Genomic DNA, 24036 nt, shown 5'->3' with positions numbered 1-24036 from the left:
GTTTTGGCCTTAGTAAATCTGCAGAGAGCAAAACCGCTGCCAAACCACAGTCGAAACACATTTTAGATAGACTAGAACAGGGCTGTCATTTAGAAACTGCTGCAAAACCAAACCCCCGGGGTTTTGAATAGAATAGAAACTGCCACCAAACCGCCGGGGTTTAGAATAGAATAGAAACCGCCACTTAATAAATTTTGCCCCTTCAGTTCATATTACTTTATATTTATTGCAATATATAACCTATTAATCCATTTTCTGGTTATATGATTTTGATATATCTGTTGATATAACTGTATATTACAGTATCTATTTTAAGGATAAGGGAGCATTGCTAAAGTGGTTAGTTATATTAGTAGTTTTTATATTATTAGAATTATTTTTTAGCTTTTGATTTCTGACTCCTGGTATATGTGTTTTTTATTGAATTACTACAGCTGCACGTGTTCTGCGCTGACTTATTGGTTTTTGGTTTATATTTGTTTCTTGTAAACTCACACAGTTTGTCAGTGTGCGGCAAACAGTGTTATGCTGTGGTATGCTATTAATTGATCTTATTATTATTTGATGTGATTGATTTTAAAGCACTAGGAAGTGTTTTCTTTTTCCTTTATTCCAGTAACTCCACCTTTATAGGCCAGATAGGCTACACATGTCGGAACAGTGCACTTTTTAGTTTTAACAGCATTTTTAGGGGTTTGGGAGGGTTGGTTCAAGTTTTATGGTAGCGGCTCGGCTCTCTCCTGGGAGCCTTGCGTTGTGAGGAAAGTACAGTATGACAGTCCAGTGGCCATCTTGCTGCACGATTTAGATGCGCTCCCTTCAATACACTGGGTAGGCTAATTTTACCCTACTGGGGTCAGTGGAACTCTTTCTGGCCTGTGAAAGAATTGGCATGGGAGTTGGAAAACCTATTCACTTGCCATTGTGCAACAGAAGTACTGTAGACCCTTGCAAGCTGTGTTAAAATGTAATTTTGCATTGGGATGAGTGGTCATTGATTAACTGGTCATCCTTTCCTTCACCACCATACTTTATGTTAATTTAATAAAAATCTTACTTTTTTAAATGCGACATATGATTGTCTGTGTTTTTATTCTTAGATAAATTGATATTATGTTATGATGGGTATGTTGCACTACATGGGTGACAGACTGATATCTGCCACTATGACATTTACAAAGTAGCTTTTTTTGCTTTGCTCCCAATACAGAATCATCCCCAAGGAGTGGAGATATCCTGTACAGTATGTTTTAAATTAGCCAGAAAAGAAATGTTTGGGCTATATTTACAGTATGAAACCTTCGGCATTCAAAGGCCTCTATGCGGGTTTGTGATGAAAATTTAAAGCAGCACTAAATATTCCATGTAATATATTTATTTGCTGCTTTTGATTGAAGCCCACTAATACTACACAGCTTTATTTTTACACTGCAATTTAGATTTGAGTTTGGACACTCCACTCTCACATATAAATCTTTCTGCACAGTTTAAATCTGCACCAACTGCCATGCATCATGATTTTTGCCTAGATACACAGTTACTTGCTCTTTTTTGCTTTGTTCCCAACTCATAATCAGCCCCTTCTGTCCAGAGTCACATGCTCAATAGCCTTAACCTGGAATCAGAATGATAGAACTTTAAATATTTCTTAGAATGCTATGAGTCTCTACTTTATGCTTAATGTTCTTTATAAATTCTTACATCTGTATGTTTAATTTTCTTTGTTTTTCATATATTTTTTTCTTGACCCTTATTCCAATGAATGTAACACAAAAATGCTGTTATAATTTGTATACTATTTTTATATTGTTTTAGTTAGATCTGAAAAACTACAAGACTTTATAATAATTGTAGGTTTTAAAGCCTTTTATACTCATGAAATATTTAACTGTAGAAAATTCATATAAAACTTCATATAGGTGTTCTTTCTCTCTTAAACTCATATTAGTTATATCATGTAGATCATTTATAACATAAGTAAAACATTAAATGTATCGCATATATTGTATTAAATGTATTTCTCTGAATGATTTCATTTTGTGAAGAAAGGAGAATAAAAATATATTTGTCAGTTTTCTTTAATTTCCTTAATTATATAATCTAATAGATTTAGAATATGAATCTAAACAGCTATTAATTCCCACTAATTTAATATGCATATACTGTAAGTTCATGATGCATCATTTACAGTATGAAGCAGTGGCTTTTGTAAGTAAGGAACTATTGTGTATTGCAGGGGGGGTATGATCTGCACCTTTGAGGGTGTATATACTTTAATGTGGGTGTGTTCTACACAAGGGGTGTGGTTAGGGCATGGAGTGCATAGCTACTGTCCACTGTCAACCACCTCAATCTCTCTCCTGCCTTCACTTATATGAAGTATGCACCACCTGTTATATTATTGACAAATTAATAAAAATGTTTATTAAAGTACACACACAAATATATACACACATATATATATATATATATATATAATATAAGGAGGCACTCTGGAGACTTTGCAGCATTCAATAAAATGGTCCTTTAATTCTTACATTTCAGGAGTTACCACGTCGTTCAGTGACAATCAGAATGAACATACAAGTACAACAGAACATTTAAATACCCTCACCAATACCCAATTAGCACTATTGATTGCCTCACCTGTAGGACAGCAGCTGACAAGATAAAAAGCGCGGCCGGCCAGCTTGTCGCCATCTGATGACATCATCTGCCCTCCCCCATGTGAGTGCAACCCATTGTTGCTAAGCAACCAACAACATATACTCATAATTACAACACATATAAAAATACACAATGACACATAAAAAAATGCCTTTAAACACCTAATTTGCCCACTATGCTAGCGTTCCCAACATCAGCCTCTTTGAAACTACTTAAAAACTAATATTGATCCTATAATTAGAATCAATCCTTAAGTATATTATCATATGATATATATCACACCACCTATAGTTGGTCATATATACTACATCAGACATCTTGCCTAATATCAAACATATTTTTGTATCGTCTTTAATCAACCCTAAATTACCACAGAGAATAAGGGTCAGGTTTAATCCATAATCATATCACATATCATAAATCTTCCAGTGACACATCCACCTTAATGCCTCATGCAATATAAGCATTATACAGTCAAACACACAGAAAACAAAATGCATTGATGTAGGTCATTATTTCTCACACTACAAAAAGCACTGCAGCCCCTGAGATTCATTCAAACCACTGGCAGCCAAAGTGCCTAAAGTGTGTATTCATTTGGATTCTTTCTGAAGCAGACGCCTGAAATAACAAAACAATAGTGTAACCAATGTTTCTGCACAGCATATTGTTTAGGCTTTATTTAATTAATCAGTGCACATAATTTGATACAAACATTCAGAAGCTACAGTAGGACACAAGGATGCATCAGGGTTGCAGGGCAGAGGACAGGTAGGGGTTAAGATTGGATGGCCCTGGTTGGGAGTTAAGATATCAGCAATTCAATTTATATTTATATCACCTTCCATAGGCTAAATAGAAGCACCAAATCTATGCATATACAACCACATGCACATACTACTTTCCTACCAACAACAAAATTGACTTTATGCCACATCATAGTGTCCCCGATATACATTAGACCACATCATAGTGCCCTGATACACATTTAGTCACATTGCAGTGCCCCCAGTTCCCCTTTTACTCATTATGCCGCATTGTAGTGCCTTCAGATTTAGATTATGCCACAGTGTACTGACCCCAATACAAATTATTCCAAATTGTAGTGTTCCTAATACACATTATACCATATCATAGTGCCTCAATTTACATTATGCAACATTGTAGTGTCTCCAATACACATTATGCCACATTGAAAAGCAGAAGCCATTTTATAAGGGGATTTGCTGTATCAGTTCAAGTAAGACACCCCCCACACACACACACACACACCTATTGTGCAACTGCATGTCATCACAGTTCTGCAGTTTCATGAATGATTCATGAAATGGAATGTCAGCATGTGGCACAAATCTGAGTCACTGACAGCGGCATGCATGTGTGCGGAGAAGGGGTGGTGGAGAATAAAAGTTTAAAAGCTTGCTCAAGTATGTGCCTCTGAGAGTAACATATTCCTCAGTCCAAGACAGGATTGAGTTGTCCCCTTGGTCCTTGAAGCTTTTATACTGTTATGAGCTGGCTGCTTGTTTTACTTTGCCTGTGCAGAGAAACAGCCTCAGCATGCCCAATAAAGTTCACTACTGGGGAGGAAGTGAGAAGCAGAAAGAGGACAGGGAAAGCAGCCCTGCCTTGTCTGCTTCACAAAGTCCTTGGCAAGTGACAGAGGATTCAAGAGTCTCCCATCCCCACTGAATATGGCAGCAGTAGGCAACTATTGGTCCAACAGGCTTGCCCCTGCTCTGTGTCAGTGGGGCCTATTGCTGGTCACCCTGCAAGCACAGGTCCATACTCTCTGCTCAGATACCCACCAGCGCTTGCACCTTGCCATGACTGATATGGAAGAGAAAGCTGTAAGATGTCAAAGCAGGGCTGAAGATAGCTTTATTCTTTTATGCAAGTAAGCAACAACTTGGGTGGGTAACCTTTGTCTTTAAAGCTTTTGGAAAGGAAATTGATTTATGTGTTATAATTTTAATTTGTGCAAATAATATGCTGAAACAATGAACAATAATCACGAATGACCAATGATGCAAGCTCCTGCAGGTTGTTGGTCATTGTTGTTTATTGCCCGAACATACAGGCTAACCTGACGAAAATGGCAGGTTGTTGCATATTCAGGGATGAGGGATGGTGCCCAGCAATGAATGATATAGGGTTTATTATGCTAGATGTGATTGTATTCAAACAATCCCATATGCAATTAGGCAAAGCTTGTGGTGAAGCATGTGCCCATTGCAGTCCCTTGCATCTAAAGATCAAATCTATTTTGTTCTTTAAAATAGTTGTTTTAAAATAAAATCAATACTATCCAAGGTAAAATCAATTTTGTTTTACTGTATATTTTGAATATATTATATTTTTCTGATAAACTTTAAAACTGCCATTACTTAATGGTCTCTAACTGAAGAATAAAAAGATGCTACATAGTTATTGTATGCAGAATATGAAAACATCTTCCACAATTACAGTACTGTGTGTCTCTCACAATGTGAAAAATCTGACTATAGTCTCTTAAATAGGAGGAGTCCTACAACTATTCTTGCTGGTGCAAATCGACATATCTGGATAGAGCAGAGTTCAATGAGTCAATCATGGATATTTTTGGTCTGCCTGGAGGATTAATGCTGTTTATATGTATTTTTGGCAGACAATGTAAGTATGGAATCTGTGGGTGGGTAACATATAAAAAATTTAATTTAGATTTATTAAGAATACCTTTATCAAAGGTGATTTTCAGATTAAAAAAGCCTGCTTTGGTAAGAGTTATTTGGATCAAATTTCAATAATTTAGAAGTCTCTTAGTCTAATAAAGGAATGTCAATTTCAATGTAGTAACTCTCATTGCTCATAATGACCATGCCACCTCACTTATCAACAGGTTTAATTGTAATAGTCTTGTTTTGACTTCCCTGGACCTTCTGAATCTGAGTTTCTTCTTGCTAGATCCACACTTTCTTGTAAAGGTGAAAATTTGTTACTGTGGAAAACTGAGGGGTCACTTTCTAAAAAAATAGATGTTGATGAAATTTCATTACTTTTTGGAGTAAAGAAGTCTTCTGAATGATTCATATATTTATATATGGTGTTTCCTTGGTATTTGTTGTCCAGAATATCTGTACCAGTAATTGTATTTGTGTTTAAAGTTCTTCTGTGAGTGGCATTGATGGTAATTCCTAATCTGTTTTAATCTTCTATAATTTTGTTGGTAGGAATATTGTTGAGTTCTCCAGGTTTTATATTGGTTTCTGTGTGTATGGGGTGACAAGTAATGGTTCTTGTGGTCATCCTTATGTGGTTTTTGTTGATGATATTTTTTATTTGAGGACTGAATTAATGGTGTTTTGGGTTCAAAATGTTTTTGGTCCAAAATGGAGGATTGAAGTTTTCTTATATTTTCATAGCTAATCTGATCTGGGAAATATTCTAGTGTTTCACATTTTTAATTGGATTTAACTGTTTTCCAATTGTTGGTCCTCTAAGTTTGTTTTGAGTGGATCCAAAGTCTTTTGAATGTCCAAAATACAGGTATGTTGTTCTAGTTCATCCAGTTTTTAATTTTGACCAGAAGACCACTTCAGTCTGCAGTGATAAATTAATAGACAGTGCATTGATAGACACTGTCATTCATTAGTCAATTCTAGAGGGTATATTTACTAAAGGGGAGGCTTTTAGAAGTAGAGATGTTACCCATAGAAACCAATCAGATTCTAGCTAGTATCTGCAAGAAGTTGCTAGATAAATGATAAGTAGAATATGGTTGCTATGGGCAACATTTCCATTTCTAAAAACCTTCACTTTAGTAAATATACCCCCAGGAGTTTATATATCCCCAGGACACTGTGGTATTATATGTATGTTTAATAAAAACATTTGGAATGATGACACCTATATGAAAGATACAGTATATACTCTAATTTACAAATATCTCATTATTGAGACATTAAAAAATTATATTTTTATTTAAAATATCCTAGTTAGCGCTGGAGAAATAAACTTATTACTGTACAAATATGGTGGGGTTGTTGGGAAGCACACAAATCCAAATTACCCAGTAGCTCGTGAACCAATTTGTTAATGTAATTAAGTTCACCTTCTGCAATTCATAAAAAGGGAAAATTTGCAAGTCCCTTATATATTATACTAAAGAAGAAAAAAGAATTGTGCTGGTAAACCAATAGTCTGGACCACAATTGATAATCCACATATAAAAGTTTATTAAAACCTGAACATATATATTACTAATAAAATATGCATAAATAAGTATAAAAATAAAATGTAAATGTCAGTACCTAAGTAACAGTTTAATACACTGATTGAATCAGTTCAATTGACTTATATAATCAAGTAATACCGGATACAATTTACACAATATAATCACAATAGGTATATATATAGATGCAAAAAGTTTCTTTGGGAACAGCTGTAAACTTTTTGGATATTCTTCTGCTTCACCACTCCAAGGGACATTACACTGGCACAATGATGTCTTGGAAACACCCGGATCCCTATCTATTGTGAGTTGGTGGAGACTAATCCATATTGGGAAGCTAAAGTACTTTGCCACATTTGTTCCTGAATAGAGCCTTAGAGCTCAAAATTACTGACACCATATCCTATAACAGTATCACATACATATATAGGGGTAGTTGTACCACAGATTGACCTGCATGTTTTTATTTTCATTTGTATGTATTTCTATATCTGTATAATTAATTTTAATCAATTAATTAATTTTTTATTGCATTTATTTAATAATTAAAAATGTCTTTTCCATACTAATCACACTTCATCTGGTTAGTTACAACCATTAATAGACCTATTATACTAGCGCTGTATTTCCATCTTTTTGTATTTCCCTTTTTGAGTGCAACTACACTCATTTATTGCAGCTGCTGTGGAAATCGTGCACATCTGAGCGCCTGTTGTGAGGTATTCCTCACATTAGTCAATTCATTTACTAGACTCCAAATAGGCACACAGCAATGCATTTCATCCAGAACTCGGGATATTTTCAAGCTGAATAGCCTCTCCTCCAAATACATGCTTTATATACTATAAACTTTAATTTTCATTGGTTCCAAATAATTGGTGAGTTATATCCTTTGCTGTTCCATTCATTTCAATACTCTCAATGAGTGTCAGTTTCAGTAGTATACAAATAGTGATTACATGTCTATATATATATCTCACTCAAACTGAAACAATAGGACAAACACTGAAAAGAGAGTACATGTGTCTAGCCTATTAGGTTTCAGTGGAGCTAATATATTGCCCTTCCTATAAAACACCCTTAGTAACCTAAAGTTTTCATCTTGACTCATTCCACCAGATTAATCATAAAATTCAAGTGCCTCTTTCAAACTCTCAGGATGAAGAGAGTGGAGACAAAATATCCATCTTGATTGTACCAAACATAGTTGTCTAAAACTATAACCACCCCTTATGGTCCTTTTAATCATCTCTACCCCAGCAACAGTGATGTCCTTAGGATCTTTATTGTGGACAAAGGCAAAATGTCTAAAGACACTGAAAGAGAGATTCAGACAACATAGACTGTGTTTTAAATTCCCTTTTATTATATTCAAAGACCTATTGGTACGTCCCACGTATTGCAAATTACATGTACAACTGAGTATGCAAATTACAAATTGACTCACAATTGTTAATTTTTTTAATATTACAAGAATTTTCTGTAATGTGGGAAATGATCTTGTTTGTTCATCTTATTCACGATATAGACACAAGTCAAACATCTAGAGCGAATACAACAAAAGCAACCGAATAGTTTATTTGTGTAACCACGTGTCCAACTCATCCTTTACTTCAATACTACTCAGGTTACTGGGTATTAGTATACTCTTTAAATTTTTTATTTTATTAAAGATTACCTTTGTTATTGTTTGAGACATTCTGACAAAATTTTATATTGTCTGAGTATGTTATAATTTTTATTTATTGCAGATCTAAGTTTTCTAGCTTTATTATTAAATTGGGAAATAAGGACAAGTCCAAAATCTTTATTTTTACGTCTATCTTCTTCTAGTGAAGTAATTTCACAGGACTCTCTTTCCTTACTTTCAGCATATATATCTAATCTCAACTCTCATTTCTTTTTTCTGTTTATATTTATTAGAGGCATGATCTCTAGCCTCCTTAATAAATTTTAGAGGGTATTTTTTAACCAGGAATTGGTATGATTTACCGCCGGATGCATGGTCGGCGGTTGGAATCCTGACAGCGGCATCCCGGCAGCAGTGAAAATCCTGATCGTCCTAAAGTGAGTATTTGCTAACCTATTCTACCCCTAACCCTAAGCCCCCCCTTAGGGGTGCCTAACCCTAACCTCCCCTCTAAGTGCCTAAACCTAACCCCCCCCCTTCCCTGCTGCCTAAACCTAAGTCCCCCGGGGGGTGCCTAACCCTAACCATCCCTTCCCCTAGCCTGACCCTAATCTCCCAGGGGGTGCATAGCCCTAAATCCCCCAAGGGAACCATAAAACTAACCCCCCCCACCGCTATCTACACTCGGCGCCCGGTATCCATTCGATCAGGATGCCGGGCGTCAGTCTCCCGGCGTATGTCTAATGACAGGTGTCGGGATTTCAATGCCTGTCTTTAGACTCTTTCCGGGATTAGACAGTCAGGAAGCCGGTGGTAGGGATTATGTCCGTCGGCTTCCCGACTGCCACCCTTATATTACCATGGGCCAACTTCTGATTCTTCTTCATAGTGTAGTATTATGTGTGTGACTAGTAATATGCCCATTATATTGTATATTTAGGGATATCGTTTAGCACAACATCTGGCTGGTTTGTGCTAGTTGTCATCACAGGAGAATACATATGTAATTTGTGTTGCATTTATTACACTATTTGTGTCACACAGTGTAATAAATGCAAGCTAAATTAAATTGGTAATCTCTTGTGTCCACAGTTTTTCTTTTGCATAGTGGGCCCACCTCTTGCTAGTCCAGCCACTGCACTGCATGTTATCTCTCCCTGTTACCCACTGCTTCTCCCTGTCACTATTTGCTTGTCACCTTCTTGCCTCTTTTTGTCTACCTCTTGCCTCTCCCTGTCACCCTCTACCTCTCCTTGTCACCCATTGCACTTTGAACTTGGAGTAGGGTGGAGAACGGGGGCCCAAAGCCAATTTTTGCACCTGGGCCCACCACTCACAAGTTCCGCCACTGGGCGGACGTCACGTATCATGTGACCGGCCGTGACCCTGTGCCCCTTTTGAGGAGCTGAGACTCCTACACACTGTTGCAACTTACTTGGCACCAGCAGCTGGCTGTGGGGAGAAAGAGTGACCGGGACCCAGGAGAGAGGCTCTGTGGGCAATGGCACTGCAGACAGGCAGTAGAAAACAATATAGTAAGTCTGTCTCAGTGTCTGTCAAGTGCAAGCCCTAAGAGGGTGTGCTGGGGTTGTCGCGGGGCGTAGGACTCGGGGGGGGGATTATATATTTAAAAAGCACATATTTTATATCACTTATTCATGTTATGGGGGGTATAGTTAAAGACCATATCTTTTATCACTCTGTCAGTGCCATGTTAAATTATTTAACATGAAAGAATGATAAAACATATGCTCATATCCCCCCTAACATTACAGAGTGATAAAACATATGCGCATATCCCCCCCTAACATTACAGAGTGATAAAACATACAGTATGCTCTTTAAATATATCACCCTTCCCCCTTACATGACAGAGTGACAATCAGGGGCAGAACTATGGGAGACAATAGAGGTGCCTACCGCCAGGTGGCAGCATTGTAGTGGCACCTTCTCCTTTGCCCACAAAATATTCACCCCACTTAAGGCTATTTTATATGACTGTTTTTGTGTATATATGATAGATAGATAGATAGATAGATAGATAGATAGATAGATAGATAGATAGATAGATAGACACCACATTTATTTTCCCTATTTTTATAGGGGGGCACCAAATTATAACTTGCCTCCGGGCATCTGGGATGAAGTTACGCCATTGGGTCAGACTACATGGCAGATAACAGGGAGCAATTACTGAGTGACTGCACCTATATATTTCACATTCTGCATGTTACATAACTTCTTATTTTGGTTTCTTTGTAGACGGTTTATCAAAAATAGGAGATAGATAAGTACCAATCAAACAAATTGTGTCATTTTCCAAACATGGCATTTAAAATTACAGTTTAAAGCTGATCATTTAGTACTTTATCTCTCTCCACTTTATCTTTCTCAAAGCTTTGATAAATCTCTCCACAATATGAAGTCTGGGTATTACTTATAGATTAAATTATGAATTATACTTGATTATGAACCCCAGGTTTGGCATATGCAGGCCTGGGGGTTTGTTTGCGCGGCATAAGGTTGTGAGGCCCTTACTTCTGACCATGTTTGTGCCAGGTGTTTGAAGGGGCAATGCTTTGCTTGCCATGTCTTGTTGGTACGGACATTGCATTTTTGGATGTTAGGCATGGACAAGATCAGAGGCACTGCGTTTTGCTGCCTGGTGCTTTGTAAATAAAACCCATTACAGTGCTCAGTAACCAATTTAAATTGTTTCATAATAAGTCTGTGATAGGCAGCTCTTGAGTCCCATTCACTTTATATTACACCTGTATAGAAGCCTGCCTTTGAAGTAAGCATGTTCATTCAAACCCACTATGCAGGTGATAGTGGGAATTTTAATTAGACATGATTTACAGACAGATAGTGCACTTTAATGCTGCCTTCTTTTAATGATTCCATAATACCTAACTGCTACATTTCTCTTTCTGATGCTGGACTTTACTGTGCCCCACCAGTTCTTCTTACTTAGAATACTACAGTTAATTCCCATACTAAAATATTTAGGGATAAAAAATACTTTATTTACAGGCTCTTTCATGCTCCATTTTCTGGTTCCAAGGTCTGTAATGTCATTGTCAGTTGTCTATGGACTCCTTTCCAGGTTGTGCCACATCTAAATATCCTGCAGTGTAGCAGTATTAATGAGATGTTTGTATTGATGTGCAGGTATCACACTTTACCCACAGGGCTCCCACAAAGCAATTACATATTATGTGCGGTGGACTTTTACACATTTGTAGCATTTACTATTGTTAGTGCAAGTCATACAGCCTAATGTTTTTAGTCAGCATGCCATGAATGCTAGCATAATTATTGTTTAGTTCATTATTACTATTATTCTTAGAGTTCCCATAGCACCATGGAAGGATGTTCTGCTATAATGGATGACATATTTAATAATTTTACTTGACAGTGCAGGAGGAGTAAAATCACAATCAATTTTCTATAGCCCTGAAGATCAGACTATAGCAATAGCAGTCAGTGATACCCCTTTAACACTACAAGCAATAACCCGGTTTATTGCACATGAATCCGCAGCAACCCTGGTTACTGTGCAGTGGGTAAGGGCCAGGTTGAAATAATCTGAGTCGACCCAGAATTTCAACCCTGGTAATGAGCAAGGTTGAATTCAGGTCCAACCCGGCCCGCATTGCAGTGTGAATGTGTAACCCGGGGTAATGCGACCCGTGTCCTGCAAGCGCCGGCTCACCCAATGCTGTGAAGAGATTATCTCATCTGCAAGCACCGGCAATAAGCAGGGTCAGCCAACCCATCTGAAAGGGTCTCAGCTGGGTCGCACCCGGGATGGACACATGAACAAATCCCCGGGTGCAACCCGGCATTGAGATGTGAAAGGGCTATTATTCAGTGCCTTGTTTGGCAGATAGGCTGGAACAGAGCTGCTGTATGATTGGGGGCACATGAGAGACGAGAATGAATTGGCTCCAGCCTGAACCATATTATATATATTTGTACAAATTGCATTGTTATACAATTTGTGCTTATAATGCATTTTGCTGTTTAACCAGATGTAGTTACTTAGTTGCTTGTATGGTGGTGAGCTCAGTTCTTTAATGAGAATTGTACATGGCTGGAAAGAGTAGCAGTTGATAATCCAAATTACTGCAATCTGGAGTTTGGCCTCCCCTTCAGCACACTGGGTAGGCTGATGTCACCTTACTGGTGTCAATTGCACCTCTCAACTGAGCGGGCCTTCATAGTGTATTGGTATGAGTATCGAATACCTCCCATATGCTTAAAGTGATATTTGGCCCGTGCAAGTTGTGGTGTTATTTGCATAAGTCAAGTGGATGCTGAATAGCTGGCTGTTCTTTCTTCCCCCACCATACATTTATTAAATAAAGCTGACCCTTTTTGAATGCCACATGGTTGTCTCTATATTTTAGATACTGTGCGTTTTAATAAAGTTAAGACTAAATAATTATTAAAATGTAATTAATATATGTAATCTATATACCAAAATATTTAAAATATAGTAGTAACAAAAGTGTATAAAATAATACATCAGAAATAATAATCAACTGTATGCCCATATCTTGTCTTCTTTCAATTACAATACATATTTGTATATGCTTGCATTATCAGAGTTCAGGTGCAGTATGTTTATAAGAATTTTATAGGATTTGGAAGTAAGTTCTTCAGATCCTATAGTAGAGAGAGGCTATAAATTAAAGATTATTAGCTTTTAATGAGTAATAGACATCTGTGGGCTGAATTCAATTCAGTGCGATGTTGAAAAGCTGCTGGAGGGAGCTCCCAAAGCTATTCAATACACCGCGGTGTTTGGGCGGCTAAAGGATTTCTTCTTGCACCCCCTAGGGATGTGAGGAGAGATCCGATAAAACTACCGGGCGCGCAGCTGTTTGCCGGCTTAGTGTGGCGCTAATAGCCATGCGCCCGGCACTTTAGTCAGAGAATGCCGGTTACCACGCCTTAACACTCAAGTTAAGTAACGAGAACTGGCATTCTCAGACTTAACCCATTCCCGACAATGCTAACAGCTCTTTGAATTGAATAGCTGCTGGAGGTCCCTCCCGTGGCTATTCAACATTGCACTGATTTGAATTCAGCCCTATGTCTAGTGAGACTGTCTTTTAACTCCATATATATTTATAGCATAGATAGGTTTGTTAATTTTATGTATATGTGGAGGGACCACTAATATATTTATATTTGTGAAATATTTGAACACTGGGGAGATAACCACAATCAAACGTGTTCCCTGGTTCACAATAGGAATAATCCAGATATTTAATAGCATAAAATGGCAATAAATCAATTCAGTTTATATGGGTGTCATTGATTTGTGCACTGTTGTGTGCATATATCTTCCCATCTATTTGTATATAGCCAATATTCTCATAATATTTGAATATAGATAATTTCTTTGTGAAATGGCTTTATTTACTATTTGCTTATTCTCTCAGCACACAGTTTATTGTATTAAAAACTGAACTAAAGCCGGGCATCCACAATACAATTTTCTGACAGATATCTGTCCAATCTGGCTGGTTGGAATGAAAACCTGGTAATGTATGGGAGCAAATGACAATCGTCCATTTGCTCACAAACACTGTAAAATAGCCAAAAATGGTTGTTCAGACAAATTGGTTAAAACATACAAATTTAACCAATTTGAACAATTTTTTTTGTCCTTTTTTCAGTGTTTAAAACCATATGATCGACTGTCATTTGCTACCATACATTACCAGGTTTTCATTCCAACCAGCCAGATTGGACAGATATCTGACAGAAAATTGTATAGTGGATGACCAGCTTTAGTGTTAAAATTGCTTGTTAAATTGCAACTTATATATTGATTAGTTACAGCATGACTGGTGCAGTTAAGATTCGGTGAATATTATTAATTGTACAATTCTGCCAGAACCAAGGAGCTGTGTTCAAAATCTTTAAACTGACATTAGTGTATGCTCATATGCATATTGTAGTGTTGCATTGCATTCACACAGATATGTCCTTTAATAAAATAAACATCTTTGAGGTATCCCTGTATAAATTGCCAGGTCTCATCAACGGTATTTCTGATTAAGCAAATGCTAAATGTTTGTAGCAATATGCTGGTATTATCACTGTTATATTTCAGGTATCCTTTGAGGAGTTATATCAATTAACAGTTAACTGCCATTATTATAACATGATTAAATTACTGACTCCCACACTTATCATAGCGGTAATTGTCAGTTAAATAAATTATAAAATGACAATTTTGACATTAATCATGCCTTTAGATTACATCATTTTGTGGCTGTTTAAATAAGTGGGAGTTGACACTGTTATTTTTAATTAATCCTTGAAAAGGAAAACAATAAATGGATATAGATCGCTTTATAATTCAAACGGTATATTAAATCCCATTCTTTATTGGAAACCATATTATTGAAAAAAATATGTGGATGTCTCCTAACAAAATATAATTTCAAACTAACAAAGAACAACAGGGAAAACAGACTGAGTTTCTTCAATTAGCAGTCAAATGTCATAGCTATAACATGATTAATATACTGGCTTCCATACTGACATAGTGGTAGTTGTAAGTTAGGTAAATTGGTGACAGGCTATTCTGACATTGATTATGTTTTAGCTGATTATTTATATAAAACACATATAGACATTCTTGCAACTTGAACACCTGGGCTAAACCATCGAGTGAGTGTCACCATAATCTATCACATCCACTACATAAACCCCTGCACTAGACATCGCAGTAATGATCCAGCTTACCATGCTTGTCAGGTACATTGCAAATATACAATAATTACAGAAACAGGGCATAGAGGTGAAATGCAGTCACACATTTTGCTATGCTGCATTAATGAGGCTGGCAAGAGCCAGGGAAATGGAAATACTTTTATATGGTGTGGCAACCAATCTGTGTGTGCCAGGTCATTAGGGGGCTTGTCTATTTGCCGATCAGCATTCAGCAGTCTGCAAATCTATTAATTCTTATGAAACATATCAGTTACGTGCTCAATCAGTTGTATCTGCAATCTGAGTCATCCATTAGATCTATTAACCTTTAGGCATAATCATTTATAAGTAGTTTACATTTTTAGAGACAGTTGTTAATGCACCCTAATTCATCATTAATTATATGAACCATTTTAGTGCATACATCAATTAAGTTTACTATCTTTAAACATAAAAATCAATTGACAGTATTAATTTTTATTTGAAAAAATATTAATACTATGCATTTTTTAGTTTTTATAGTATTACAATTTCTGGAAAAGCTACAGTACATGTATAAAATATTGAAAAGAATATATTAGTGAGCGCACAAGTGACAAACAATAATCCTACAAACAGAAAATATGTGTATGTTTTTATAAAGTACACCTAGCTCATATATGAGTGGCTGCTAGGATATATTAGTCATATAAAGTGATAAACTATTTATAAATCAATTAAATAGTGAAAAAATCCCAAGCACCAGAAGGTGAACTGATCATAAAGATAGTAAAAAAATATGTGACCCTGCTATCCTGGACCCTCTTATGATGGACAGATAAGCTTTTAGAATTTTTTGCTCTTGTACGTTGTTTACCTGCATTTAATCGTGGACCTTATTATATAAATTAAACTGTGTTTTTTGTATAAATATTATTACATATGGGGGACTGATTTTAGTTCCATCAACTCCTAATTTACACAGTGATGGCTGTTTGATTGATGCAGTATTAAAACGTTACACTCAATGTTTTGCCTTCCTTTTTCCTTTTATGTTTGAATCATGGTTGGTCAGGTGACCGAAGATTTTCTATTAAAGATAAGTTGCTTTTCCATTTGTAATCATGTATTTTTCACTGTATCTTTATGATCAGTTCACCTTCTGGTGCTTGGGATTTTTTCACTATTTATTGTATAAAATATTGTTCTAATAGTTCATAGTGTAATGGGAATTGGTAAGGATTAGATTTATAATTTGTCACATTCATAAAATAATTTATATTACCCAAAATTTACACACACACACATATATATATATATATATATATATATATATATACACATATATTATTTTTTTTTCTCCAACAATTATTTTAAAAAGAAGGATGGTTACTGTGCTGAAAAAAAAATATAATGAAAATACTAATGAAGTGAAAAATAGTGCATATAAAATGTGTGTTGTTCTCAAATTATATTTATTTATAGTGTGTATAATAATATGTAGTTTGCATGTGTGGAGAGTCTACTCTAATGAATTAGTAAGTGAATAGTGTAAAAATAAATTATAAGTGTGTGATTCTATTCATAAATAGTGATATTAGAATGAATCTGACAGTGAATAATCTGCTTAGTAATTAGATATTATTTTAATGTCAACTCACTCTAATTATGTGAATTGAAAAATTCAAGTTGTGATAGATAGAGGAGAAATATGGTGAGTATGAGCTTTTTTGGGATGGTATAAAAGAAATGATGACAGAATAATCAAATAGAAATAAATGATCATCTAGTTAATTAATATATATAGAAGCCAATATAATGTGTACCATATAAACAAATTTAATTTTCACTTTTCAACATGTCCATTGTATTTATGTGTAGCATAGAATATTTAATTTATTCAGATAAAATAGATCATCTTAAATCTACTAAAGACTGGATATAGTGTAGTGACCCATGAAAAGGAGATTTGCTGAATATAATCCCATGTCTCTATCTGGAACATATCTCTTGGCATATTAATGTTGAAAATTTATTGAAGAAAGGGCAAATAGTTGTTGTTTTCATTCAGTCCTCTTGGTGTCATACATACCATGAAGAACATCCACCTAGTTTATCTCTTTGAAAGGTCCTGATCAAGATTAACACCTCATACCTAAATGTACTTTTTCAAGTTGGGACAACCTTTATGATGTTTAAATATATATATATATATATATATATATATATATACAGTCAGGTCCATAAATATTGGGACATTGACAGAATTTTCATATTTTGTCCTCTATTCACCACCACAATGGCTTTGAAATGAAACAAACAAGATGTGATTTAACTGCAGACTTTCAGATTTAATTTGAGGGTAATTACATCCAAATCAGGTGAACGGTGTGTAGGAATTACAATGGTTTCTATATGTGCCTCCCACTTTTTAAGGGGCCAAAAGTAATGGGACAAACTAAACAATCCTAAATCTAACTTTCACTTTTTAATACTTTTTTACTAATCCTTTGCAGGCAATGACAGCCTGAAGTCTGGAATGCATAGACATCACCAGATGCTGGGTTTCATCCCTGGTGATGCTCTGCCAGGCCTCTACTGCAAATGTCTTGTTCTTGGGGCATTTTCCCTTCAGTTTTGTCTTCATCAAGTGAAATGCATGCTCAATCGGATTCAGGTCAGGGGATTGACTTGGCCATTGCATAACATTCCACTTTTTAGCCTTAAAAACTCTTTGGTTGCTTTTGCAGTATGCTTCGGGTCATTGTCCATCTGCACTGTGAAGCGCTGTCCATAGAGTTCTGAAGCATTTGAGTGAATATGAGCATATAATATTGCCCGAAACACTTCAGAATTCATTCTGCTGCTTTTGTCAGCAGTCACATCATCAATAAATACAAGGGAACCAGTTCCATTGGCAGCCATACATGCCCACACCATGACACTAACACCACCATGGTTCACTGATGAGGTGGTATGTTTTGGATCATGACCAGTTCCTTTCCTTCTCCATACTCTTCTCTTCCCATCACTCTGGTACAAGTTGATCTTTGTCTCATCTGTCAATAGGATGTTGTTCCAGAACTGTAATGGCTTTTTTAGATTTTGTTTGGCAAACTCTAATCTGATCTTCCTGTTTTTGTGGCTCACCAATGGTTTGCATCTTGTGGTGAACCCTCTATATTCTCTCTTGTGAAGTCTTCTCTGGATTGTTGACTTTGACACATATACATCTACCTCCTGGAGACTGTTCATGATTTGTCCAACTGTTGTGAAGGGGTTTTTCTTCACCAGGGAAATAATTCTTTTGTCATCAACCACAGTTGTTTTCCGTGGTCTTCCAGGTCTTTTGGTGTTGCTGAGCTCTCCGGTGCGTTCTGTCTTTTTAAGAATGTTCCAAACAGTTGATTTGGCCACACCTAATGTTTTTGCTATCTCTCTGATGGGTTTGTTTTGATTTTTCAGCCTAATGATGGCTTGCTTCACTGATAGTGACAGCTCTTTGGATCTCATATTGAGAGTTGACAGCAACTGATTCCAAATGCAAATGTCACACCTAGAATCAACTCCAGACCTTTTACCTGCTTAATTGATAATGAAATAACGAGGGAATAGCCCACACCTGTCCATAAAATATCTTTTGAGTTGATAGTCCCATTACTTTTGGCCCCTTAAAAAGTGGGAGGCACATATTGAAACTGTTGTTATTCCTACACTGTTCACCCGATTTGGATGTAATTACCCTCAAATGAAATCTGAAAGTCTGCAGTTAAAGCACATCTTGTTTGTTTCATTTCAAAACCATTGTGGTGGTGAATAGAGGCCAAAATCTGAAAATTCTGTCAATGTCCCAATATTTATGGACCTGACTGTATATATATATACAGTCCAAAAAATGAGCAGCGGCACTGAGGGTCTTAAACAAATGAAGTGTATTGATGCCAACGTTTCAGGGCTACAAAGCCCTTTTGTCAAGGTATAACAAACAACATACAATGCATTCTTACCTTAAGTAACCTCACCCATTAGCATGACTATCAGCCTTGTGGGACCCATGCATCTGCACACTGCAGAGTGCGTCCCTCCGTGATGACATCGGGGCACAGAGCGTGCGCCTGTTGCCATAGCAACAAAAACACACATCAGAGATCCCCAGCATCTGGTGGCTGAAGCACAAAGATAAACATATCGTGAAACACACCTTCACCAATTAAAATATCTGAGTTTGTACATATGAAATTGGCTAAATTGCAATAAATAATATAGGGAGCATTCCATAATGGATCCAGAAAACAGTAACAGTAATTGCCGTGGGATGATCCCAAATGCTGATGCACCATAAGTCCCTAGATAGGACAAAGGTTCAGTAAATTATAATTAAACTGTCCCATATAATGTTATAATAAATACCTAACTGGAATCGATATAAGTTCATATACTAAATACATGCCATATAGAATAATACATTGGCTGTATGAAAAAATATATAAATGATTAACGCAGTGACAAAGAGCTGCTGAACAAGGCCAACATCAGATATGGTTATAACATATTCCAACAGATTTTGTTGTTCAATCATTTAGGATTGATGGTATCCAAAGTCATAATCCATCTTGCTTCCAGTCTCAAAAGCTGGCCAGCTCGATCTCCTCTGCGTATTGATTCTGGTATATGGTCAATTATTTTATGCTGAAAATTAGATAAACTATGTCCCCTTTTGACATAGTGTCTGGCAACAGGCTGGTCTGTGGGTTTCCCTGATAGGGCTGCACGAATTGCCGATCGGTGTAACGCCAGGCGCTCACGTATTGTTCTTACTGTTTTGCCCATGTATAACATGCCGCACAGACAGATGATGATATAGATGATAAATGGAGTAGTACATGTAGTATGTTTGATCTTGTATAATTTCCCACTGTGCGGATACTTGAAGTCAGATCCTGTTAGCATGTTACGACAGGTTGTGCATTTCAAGCACTTGTAACATCTTGGTGCTTTGTGTAACAAAGTTCTATCTGGTACCATCGATTTGATGTCAGTATGCATAATGTAGTCCTTCAAATTTTGACTCCTAGTAAAACATGTCATAGGTCTAAACTTCATTTGTTTAAGACCCTCAGTGCCGCTGCTCATTTTTTGGACTGTGGCATACATCTGTGGAGGGCACGGGGGTGTTTTCTGTATGAGATTGGAGTGCCGAACCATTGGATATATATATATATGTATATATATATAATCTCCGGAAGAAATGAGGGTGCACTCACCAGACTTCATAGAAATATCAAAAAGACTTGATATTTCTATGAAGTCTGGTGAGTGCACCCTCATTTCTTCCGGAGATTGTCTTTGACAAGGTATCTACCTTGTTTGGGTCAGCTACCCCAGCATTGGATTCATGTTAAACGAGAGTGTGGACACTTTGTGTGTTTTTTTCTGTATATATATATATATATATATATATATATGTATATAGATATATATACCAAAATGCCTGGCACTCCCCTATAAATACAAAGTGCCTGGTGCCCCTCCTATATCATGTATACAAACTGGCTGGGTAAATGGATGGCACTCATGGCTATCAACATCAGATAAAAATCATGCTAGGACAAGCGTCTGTCTGCCGACGTTTCAGAGTATTAGCTCTTTTATCAAGACATGTCTTGATAAAAGAGCTAATACTCTGAAACATCAGTGTGTGTGTATATATATATATATTTCATGAGAATACTAGATGCATTTTTGATGGAACCAATGTGTTCTAATAAAAATGTCTTCAGTGGTCTTATGATTTTACCTATGTAGATCATTCAGCAGGGGCATTGAAGATAATTGATGAGCTTTTCTCTCTCCCTTGGTTAGATTATCATGATACTGTAGCTGGTTTTTGTCTCAGAATGTAATAATAAATCTTTTTCTATTATATGTATATCAAGGGGCCTTGCAAAATGGCATTATTACTAGGAAAGATATAGAATTTTTAACGGTAATCAGTCCTTAGTATCCAATACTATTCCTCTTACCCAAAGTACATAAACATTAAACCAAACCTCCTGGAAGACTGATTGCATTGGGAAAGGGTATTCTAAATTAAAAGGACAGTCTTTCTGTTGATAACCACCTGAGGAAACATGTAACATCATTACCCTCCTATGTGCAAGATACACTCAATGCATTGATTAAACTACCAGATGTGACACTTAGTCCAGATATGTTGTTGGCAAGCTGCAATGTAGAGTGCTTATACACAAGCATTAGTTATGAGATTGGCATAACAGCAGCCAGATACAGTATATCATTGATATGGATGCCTCACAATAACTAAATGAATGTAATTTGGCACTCCTAATATTTATTCTCACAAAAAACAACTTTTTTCTACAATGAATCCTTCTACCTCCAGGATAGAGGTACTGGAGTGGGGACATCTTGTGCACTGACATATGCAAACCTCTACCTGGGGTGGTGGGAGAAGGAGATGGTATTTAATGAGGAGAACAACATGTGTATGGAGCACATAGTAAAGTGGCTCTTATACATGGACAATATTCTATGTGATTTGGGAGGGGGACAAGAAGACTTTTGAAGAGTTTATACAATAACTGAACACAAACCATCTAAAACCACTGAAATAAGTCATAAGAAGGTCTGTTTCCTGGATATCCCAGTTAAAATAAAAAATGGAAATATCTCCACTGATTTGTCTCATAAGAACACTGCAACTAACAACATTTTGCATGCTAGCAGCTCCCACCTACCCTTCACAATAAGAGGAGTTTCCAAGGAAGAACTTCTGAGAACAAGGACTAATACACAATTGTATAAAGAGAGAGACAGAAACAACTTATAAATAGATTAAGATCCAGAGGATATAGTAAGAGACTCAGCAGGAAGCCCATTCAAAGTACATATTAATGCACAAGAGACACTTCTGCTTCCCAAAAAGAAAGAACATCAACATAAAGAAGACAATGTTAGGTTCACTGATATGTTTTGTAAAGAGTGGAGGTTGAAATTTTACAAAAACCCTTGCATATATTACGGGTGGTTAAATATCTAGCCAAAATTCTCACAAATCATGTTCAGGTCAGTTGGCAAAGATCCAAGAATCTTAAAGATCAACTGGTGAACAGTCATCTACACTCACTAACCAGAACCACATACCACAAGAAAAGTTCTTACTAGCGTGGCTCTTGCAAGGACTGTGAATATATGATTAAAACCACAATGTTTTAAGTTAAATTCCACAAAACCTTGACCATTCACAATAACATTAGTTGTACATCCTTGGGGGGGTAATTGATCATCTTCATTGCTCCTGAAGAATGACCTACATATGTAACACCATAAGATCATTGAAAAAAATTATATTATAACATGTTCATTCCATCTAAAATGTATCTCATGATCTAATGAAATTTAAGGTTGTCCAAAAGGTCTAAAACCATTTACACTTAAAAAAGTGAATTTAGTCTTAGGTAATAATTTTGATCAGGAATTATAAATAGAGTAACTAGGTGGATATTCCTCATGGGAGGTATAAAACCAAGAGGACTGTATGAGTACAACAACTAATTGTCCTTTCTTCAATACATATGAAAGAGATATGTCTCAAAAGGAAATTTTGTGAATATAATTCCATGTTTTTATCTAATTGGTCACTATACTATATCCAGTCATTAGGAGATTTAAGCTGATCTATATTATCTGAATAAATGTAATATCCTATACTACATACAAATACAAAGGACATTAACCCCTTACCAGGCAAAATTGCATGTGATGTGACAGGGCCGTAGCTAGGGCAGTGCGACCAGTGCCATGGCACAGGGTACCGCAGGGCAGGGGGTGCTATTTGGGCCTGTCAATTTTCCTGTTTATTATCATTCTCACTTGTAGCTTCCTCTTCTTTTATCCCCAGCATCTCCTGGCCTCTCTTTTATCTATTCCCTGGCCCTTCCCCATGAAGCCATGGCTCTTTTTCAGGTGCACTGTCTTATGTCCCTATTTAAAAAATGTGTGGGCGCCAATGCTCTCTCTGGCACAGGGCACCAAAAAGTCTACTTACGGCTCTATGATGTGACTGGAGCCAGCAGTGCTTCAGCTGGCAAGGTTGCATCACATGCAGCTATGCCATCCTGCTCTGTCCCACCAGCTTTAGCAGAGAAGATCCATTTGGCACAGATCTCCTATGACTCCCCAAAACCCCTGGAAGTGATGCAGTGGTCTATGATCACCAACCAAACTTCTGGAATCATGCCCCAGAATGCCATGTGAATGGCACTCCAGTGTGCATGCAGCTGGTATCACAGTGCAAGGAATATTTTGCTGATTTCTACAAGTGCAGATATTAGCTGCAGAAAGGGGGACTGATCATCAATCCTCCCTGACACATGTCCTGCAGTGATTTGCATGTGGGATAAGGGGGTGTATATACCCATAGGCATGAGGGTGTAACCCCCAGGAAGGATCTGGTATAAGTGGGGTTGGGGGAGGCATAAAATAAAGTATTATGAAGTTGAAAGGGGATTATAAAAAAATAAACTCATAGGCAAATGCAGGGGGGGTTCCGTTTGCCTCCCTCCCCAGCCCACACCACACAAATAAAATAATTTGTACCACCTGTTGAACTTTTAAAATGTGTGAGCCTGTAATGAATACACTTGTGCACTAACTAGGGGATATGAAAAACATGTTCTGTTAGTAGTGCACTGATATAGACCATCTATAGGGTCAATTACTAATACTGTATAATAATATACTAAGTAGGGATGTGCGCCGGACCATTTTTGCCGGATTTGGATTTGGATTTGGT

This window comes from Taudactylus pleione, unplaced genomic scaffold, assembly GCF_031769625.1.
Source record: "Taudactylus pleione unplaced genomic scaffold, aTauple2 ptg000214l, whole genome shotgun sequence".
Taxonomy (NCBI): Eukaryota; Metazoa; Chordata; class Amphibia; order Anura; family Myobatrachidae; genus Taudactylus; species Taudactylus pleione.
The sequence above is the reverse complement of the archived record's forward strand: the minus strand, read 5'-3'. Positions refer to the sequence as shown.